The following is a 7,337-nucleotide window of genomic DNA, read 5'->3' as shown; positions in this document are numbered from 1 at the left end:
TACAAAATGACCTAGATCTGCTCCTTCAAAAACATGATCCTTTCTTACTAATATTTTGATAAGTCAGTCCATTGAGTGTCAAAATGCAGCTTACTCTATAATTAATAGCAAAGTGTCCAATGCACACTAAATAATTGGCCTAACCACCGGAACTTTAATAGTTCTGCAAGTTAATTAGCATCGGTAGGCTTGAGCCCCTATGACAGGCTGCTGGAGAACTCAAGTCAAGGCCATTTTGCGCACTGCCACTGTGATGCCATCGTGTTTCTGGATCATGATGTTCCCATTATCTGATTCTAGATACACCATAGGGATATCAGTGGGGTCTGAGGTTAGCTGAGCTGCTGGATGGGCTGGAACTGATATCACCCCAGCATGTCCTCTGACTGGGTCCCCTGGCCAGATTAAGTTCTTGTGAATCTGTGTGTAAGACTCCAACAATGGATAGATTCTACACTGTGTCCTCCAAGTGCTGCTTCAAGGTCTCCTCGATCCCACTTCCTGTCTGCCCAGCCCCAGATCCCGCAACACATCGCATCCTTTTCCACCCCAGGCCCAGATATAGATATAGATAGATAGATAGATAGATAGATATATAGATAGATAGAGGCACCTGAATGGCTCAGTCAATTAAGTGTCTGACTTTGGCTTAGGTCAAGATCTCACAATTTGTGGGTCCAAGCCCCGCGTCAGGCTCCGTGCTGACAGCTCAGATCCCGGAGCCTACTTCAAATTGTGTCTCCCTCTCTCTCTCTCTGCCCCTCCCCTGCGCTCGCTCTCTCTCTCTCTCTCTCTCTCTCTCTCTCAAAAATAAATAATAAAATGATAAAAAATGTATATGTATTGTGTAATGTATTATGCAAATGTATAAAATTCGGTAAGTTCTTTTGTTTTACTTACGGCACATGTTCATCTCCCTTAGCAAAGTGTTCTATAACGTCGGCCAAGTTACTGATCATTTTCAAATTAGTCAAGATTCCTTAGGTTATAATTTACAGAAACCAAATTCAGATTAGTTTAAGCAAATGGAGATTATAGCTCGAATAATTGGCAAGCACAGTGGTAATGATAGTCTTCATTGTAACTCGGTGGTTCTCAATAGAGGGTGATTTTGTCCTTCCTCATCCCTCTCCCCAGGAGAAATTGGGCAAAGTCTGAAGGCATCCTTGTCCCAACTGCAGGAAAGTGGGTTCTTCTGGCATCTAGTGCCAGGTAGAGGTCAGCACAAGAGGCTGAGACTCTTCCTCCAATGAGGAAATATTTAGCCCAAAATGTCAGTGGCGCCAAAATTGAGAAACTCTGAGTATAATTAGGTCCAGACACTCCAAGTCATTAGGAATTCTTTAGTATTCTCCCCTCATGTCTTCAATCAAAGCTGGGTTTTCTCTTTGTCTGAATAGCAGGAAATATGGCTGCTGTCTATATCACATTCACTTACGTCCAATTCTATGACCTGATTAGAAGTCTTCCTTACCAGTTTCAATCAGAAAAATACCAGAGAATTCATTGGATTGGTCCAAGTTCGATTGATCTTGTGATCATTACAAAATCACTCCTGTAGATGTTACAATGTTCCCAGCATGGGCCGTGTCCCCATCTTAAAGGTGAGGGTGGCAAAACTCTATTAGTCAGACAAAAGCAACATTTATCACACTTTCTTGGAATTCACTTGCTTATTTTAAAATAGAAACAATAATTTATCTCATAAACTATTGTGAGGCTTCTTTTTAATGCATGTAAAAAGTCTGACCGAATATTTGAAATATGGGGGATGTTTAATGGCAGATAATATGATTGATAGATATACTTTTTAAATATTTTTATTGTGGCAAGAACACTTAACATGAGATCTACCCTCTTGACATATTTCTAAGTACACAATACAGTATTATTTACCATTGGCACAATGTTGAGTAGTAGATCTCGAGAATGTATTCATCTCACATGACTGAGATTTGATGCCCTTTGAACAACAGCTCCCTTTTTCCCTCTCCTTCATCCCTGGTAACCACCATTCTGCTGTTTCTATAAGCTCGCCTATTTTAAAGACCTCGTATAAGTAACTTATACAGTATTTGTTATTCTGTGTCTGCCTATTTTACTTAGCACAACGTCTTCCAGGTTTATCCTAATTGTCAGGATTTCCTTTGTTTTAAGCCTGAATAATTACTTACGTATATAGTGTATTTTCTTTCTTTATCTGCCAACGAGCATTTAGGTTGTTTCTGTATCTCGGCTAGTGTGAACAATGCTTGCAATGAACATCAGAGTGCATATGTTTCCTCTAAATGCTGATTTCAGAGTTTTTTGGATATATGCTCAGAAGCAGGATTGCTGGCTCATGTAGTCTATTTTTAATTTTGTGTGGAACCTCCAGACAGTTTTCCAGAGTGGCTGCACCAGTTTGCATCCCTACCCACCGTGCATGAGGGTCAGTTTCTCCACATCCTCACCAACAGGTTTTGTGTTTTATTTGGTTTTGTTTTGCTTTGAAAATAGCCATTCTAACATGTGAGATGATAGCTCTTTGTGGTTTTGATATGGGTTTCTCCAGAGATTAGTTATACTGAGGACCTTTGCATATACCTCTTGGCCATTTGTATTTCTTCTTTGGAGAAATATCCGTTGCCCAGTTTTTAATGGTGATTGGACTTTTTTTTCTCTTGAGTTGTAGGAGTTTCCTTATATATTTTGGATGTTAATCAGATGTATGGTTGGCAACTATTTTCTCTCAGGCTGTAGGTTGCCTTTCACTCTGTTGATGGTTTTCTTTGCTGCCCAGAAGCTTTTTAATGTTGTCACACTTGTCTAATTTTGCTTTTGTTGCTTGTGGTTTTGGTGTCCTATTGATTGGTAGATATTTAATGATTATGCAGATTAAAAGGCAGATAAGAAAGCAATATAGTCCATCTTTGATATGAAAAAAAAAATCAGTATCCTATGCAGTCCAGAAATCAGAAAATACATTATTTCTATTTCATTTTTGATTTTTATTTCCAAATATCACCAATTGGGCATTTACATTTGCTTGCTTATGGAAATATACCACAGGCTGATAAAATCTATCTTGTAGTTGTAGTCTTAGGAGTCCACTTAAAGTTGTGAAATAGACACAGTTTGAAATGTTTGGTGTTAAGGCAGCTTTTAAATCCTCAGACCAATTAAGCCTAATTATTGAGTGAATAGTAATACTTTTCTTCAACAGTGTGAAGGTTGAATTAAAATCCATTTTCAAATTAGAAGGTAACACCTACTAACTGTCAATCAGTCAAGTGTTTATTTGAGGATCGCGTTAGAAAAAAAAAAGAGATTAAAAATACTAAGTCAGGTCTTTCTTTTATTATGAACATTATACTTAGATAATGCAGAAATCTTACATTTTTTTACCAGTACCATAGCAAGCCTAAGACAGACCTTTCTGAAACTCATAACCACGGTCCAGTGAAGGTTTCAAGCGTATGTGAATTGGAGGTAACATATGGGCTTAGAATCCCAGAAACATCCCATCAATTGTTGGGTGACTAACATCAAATCTCACTATTCTTCCTAGCTATATTAAAAATACATAGTATTTATTTTGTTTGACATGAGCTTTTGTGAGGAGCTACAAAACATAAATAGATAAGCACGTGGGTATAGAGATTTGTAGAGAGGAAGAAAACCTTATAATGGCAGTCAGCAAAGAAAACCATCTTATTGGGTATAAAAACCACTGAGTAAGTACACACAGAGAACAATATATGAATAATATTCCAAGCTTCTGTGCTACAGAAATACTGAGCTCAAATTTTGCTCACTGGGGGATAGATGAGGATAGAGAGGTGCCATGCAGTGTGGCCAATATTAACCACATTTTCTGATGATCACTAAATAGGGAACAGGCTCAATTTTATACTCAATTATATTTTTAATAAAGGCAGGCAACAAATTATAAAGAATAATACAACAGTACTTATGGATTCTACCATCCCACCTCATTACCCACATGGATAGAATCACCTTGGGTTGTCCTCTCCAACTATACCGTCTGCCTGCCCTTGCTCTTGACTCAACATAGTGTTTCCAAGACTTATTCATCTTAATATATGTAGCTTTAATTCAAACAATCTATGACTTCTTTTATAGAAAAGAGAGTCATTAATATCTCTGTACCAGCTGTCTGTATACCAGTCTGTGCTAAGCCATTTTGCTTTTGTCTAATTTATATAAATTGCAATAAGCTTGAAAAATTGATATTATCTTTCACATTTTCCTTTCTTGCACATTGAGAAAAAATGAGTCTTACAGCATATAAACAACTTTCTAAGTTCATAGGACATAATTCCAAGCAACATATCAAGTGTAAATGTTCAAGAAGATACTCAGTTTTGGAGGATATATATGGGCTCTTCTTTCCGTTACAAAATGGACTATACAAATATTTCTATTTTTCTAGGAAACAGAAGATATAGTTGAATATTAGGAATTTCCATTTCAAACACTGAAGTTTTAGGTTTAAAGAATCAGAAAGACTCTATTGTTATATGTTGCATATAAGAATTCCATCATAGCAGTCTTATACACAAAGTGAAGTAGAAAATAGAGCATATTACTTGACTATTCCACTCTACGAAATATTCAAATTGGCTGTCTACATGTGAGTTTGTGAATCCTGTGTATTCAAGCCCATAATTAAGGGGTATCATTTACCATTTAAAATCTGCTTTATTTAACACAAAAGAACATAATATGGCAACTGCTCCCACCCCCTAATATACCATTAATACATTGTGATGGTGACTTCCTATGTTCATAATAGTCACTTTTTAACAATTCACGTATCTAGATTGTGTATGATAGAATGTTTTAAAATGAATAATGACCACGGTGACAGCAAAATAAATAAAAATGATTAAATTCCTCCAAGTATAAATGTAAGAGATTGTAGCAAACTTGTTTTGGGTTGTGTTTTTTTATTCTTACCCTCCCCCCCCCCTTCCTTCCAAAAAGTAATTTTCGGGCTGAGATTTGGGTACATATGTCTACCAAGCCATGTATTAATAAATGGTTCACTTTTGGTATCCTATCTGTGTTCATAAGATGTGGGTGCAGTTTACATCCAGCTGCTTAATTTTCACTATGTCCTCTGTAAATTATCCATCCCCTTTCTAGGTCAAACAAAAAATATTTTCAAAGTGTATATGAAATAAGCTTTCTTCATAAAAAAAGAAAAATTTAAAACATTGATTTTTACATTCAGGTCAATACTTGCTCTTTTTCTGAAGGAAATTTTTAAAAAGTCACAGCAATAAGGAGAAAGCGGTCTGGAGCTAGTTTTCCTGCAATGAAACTGTATTTAGCCCCCATAATCTTCAAACAGCACCCCCACTATCAGGATCATAATCTGGGGCGCTAACTGCAAATCAAATGATGGATATTAAGATAAGTGGAGTTCTTCTTACATCCCTGTGCTCAGTCACCTTCCCAATTTATTCTTTGGTGCCTGACATTCTATTATTTAATATTCTGACTTTCAGTCAAACAAGAGGTTCTAACTGGCAGCCTCTGGACCTCAAATCTTGGCAGAAGTAGCAAAGGGGAACAGAGTTCTTAGCAAAGTGATGAAGCATATTAAGGCTTCTACACAGGGAGACTAAATTAAAAGTGTATTTGTTTTCGCTAGAAGTATATTGTCTCAAAGTAGAGCCATGTGTCTAAACCTTGGCACTATTGACGTTTTGGACCAGATCCTTTTTTGTCTTGGGAGGCTACCCTGTACCTGAGAGGACATCAGCAGCATCCCTGGCCTGTACCCACTGGCTATCAGTAGCAACCCTAGCTGCCCCCTGGTAAGTTGTGACCACAAAAAATCTTTCCGGCCCTTGCCAAATGTCCGCTGCAAGACACATCACTCTTGGAGGGCAGACCACCCTGAGAATCGCTGACGTAGTCTTTACAAGAAACATGGACTAGAAAGACTTCCTCACTAGAACAGTAGTGTCTGGTGGGCAAGGGGTTTGTCTGTTTTGTCTAGACCATATCCCCGGCCCTTAGAACAGTGCCTGCTATGTAGCAAGAAGTCAGGAAATATTTGGGAAAGACATGAATAATTGAAACATTCCACCCAAATGATGCTCCGTTCATAAAAGAGAATACTATCCAGCTGTTTCAAAGTGAGGGTGTCAATGTTTATTAATGTGGTTGGGTGCTCGTGAAATATTAAGTGAAAAAAAAGCCAATTACAAAGGAAGGCCTAATTTATTCCCATTCTACACTATGCAAAAATATATATCTTGAGGTATATACAAAAATTGTGGCTATACTAGGTGGCAGGATTGCAGACTATTTGTGTTTTCTTCTTATGCTTAATTATACTTTATTATGTGCAATACGTTTATAATACAAAGTTCGGTTGTTAGTTTACAGACGACATAATAAAGAGCAGAGTAGGCCAAACACTCCGCAGAAAGTCCTTTCCTAACTCTAAATTGTGCATAATGAGGTTTCTGAAAACTAAACACACGAGGTGTCTGGCCTGAGAGGAATTAACTGTTCTCTGAACATGCTGCTCTAGATACTGCCTGTTTCTAAAAATCGCTATCTCTGTGCCCAGAATTGTCTTGGGTACTGTGGAGACCCAGGAAAAAGTTCAGAATCTAATTGGGGGAAGGAAATAAGACCTAGACACAGGATACGATCAAAACAAAATGAAACAATATATAGCAATATGTTAAATTGTGTGCTACGAACCCTGCTTCAGGATTCCATGGAGGAGAGGTATCCAAGAATTTGTGCACTGGAGAAGTGGGACCTCAGTTGAATTATCAAGGATGAGTAGACTCAGCAAAAAAACAAGGAGGGGCATTCTGGTGAGGGGCGAAGTGACAAATACATTGAATGAGGGCACAAGGAGAAAAGGTGAGTACAGGTAGAAGGCATCAAAGATGCTGATCTCACTGGAACAGAGAGGTGTAACGACCACCTGCCAACAGAGATTCAACTGGCATCTTGGGAGGGACAATCCTCTGTTAAGGAGAAACGTTCCAGGTGTTACTAGAGCTTTGTGTACCTGTGAACCCTAGCGCCAATGGCAGAAACACCCGTTCTCAGCAAAGACAATGGTACACAGGCCATAGATGCCCTTCGAGACGTTGGCCCAGCAATTTTTGCCCATTTATTCTGTTTCTTCGTGACCGTGACTAACACCCAGTCATTATAACAAGGAGATGTGGACATCTTCTAATGTGCTCTCTAGAGGGTGATACCACCCCAGTCGAGAATTGCCAAGGGTCGATGACCTATGTTAGGAGGTTTTAGGCCGGTTGTGTGTTCCCTCCACTTCCTACCCAATTTCATGT

At 38.3% G+C, this 7,337-nt stretch overlaps 1 pseudogene; it reads right to left on the bottom strand.

The window, feature by feature from the left end:
• Window positions 1-219: 219 nt before the first annotated feature.
• LOC125162097 (ragulator complex protein LAMTOR5-like) lies at window positions 220-538 on the bottom strand (annotated as a pseudogene).
• Between the last annotated feature and the right edge of the window lie 6,799 nt (window positions 539-7,337).

This window comes from Prionailurus viverrinus, chromosome A3 (genome assembly GCF_022837055.1).
Source record: "Prionailurus viverrinus isolate Anna chromosome A3, UM_Priviv_1.0, whole genome shotgun sequence".
Lineage (NCBI taxonomy): Eukaryota > Metazoa > Chordata > Mammalia > Carnivora > Felidae > Prionailurus > Prionailurus viverrinus.
This window is presented reverse-complemented; position numbering and strand designations above follow the sequence as displayed.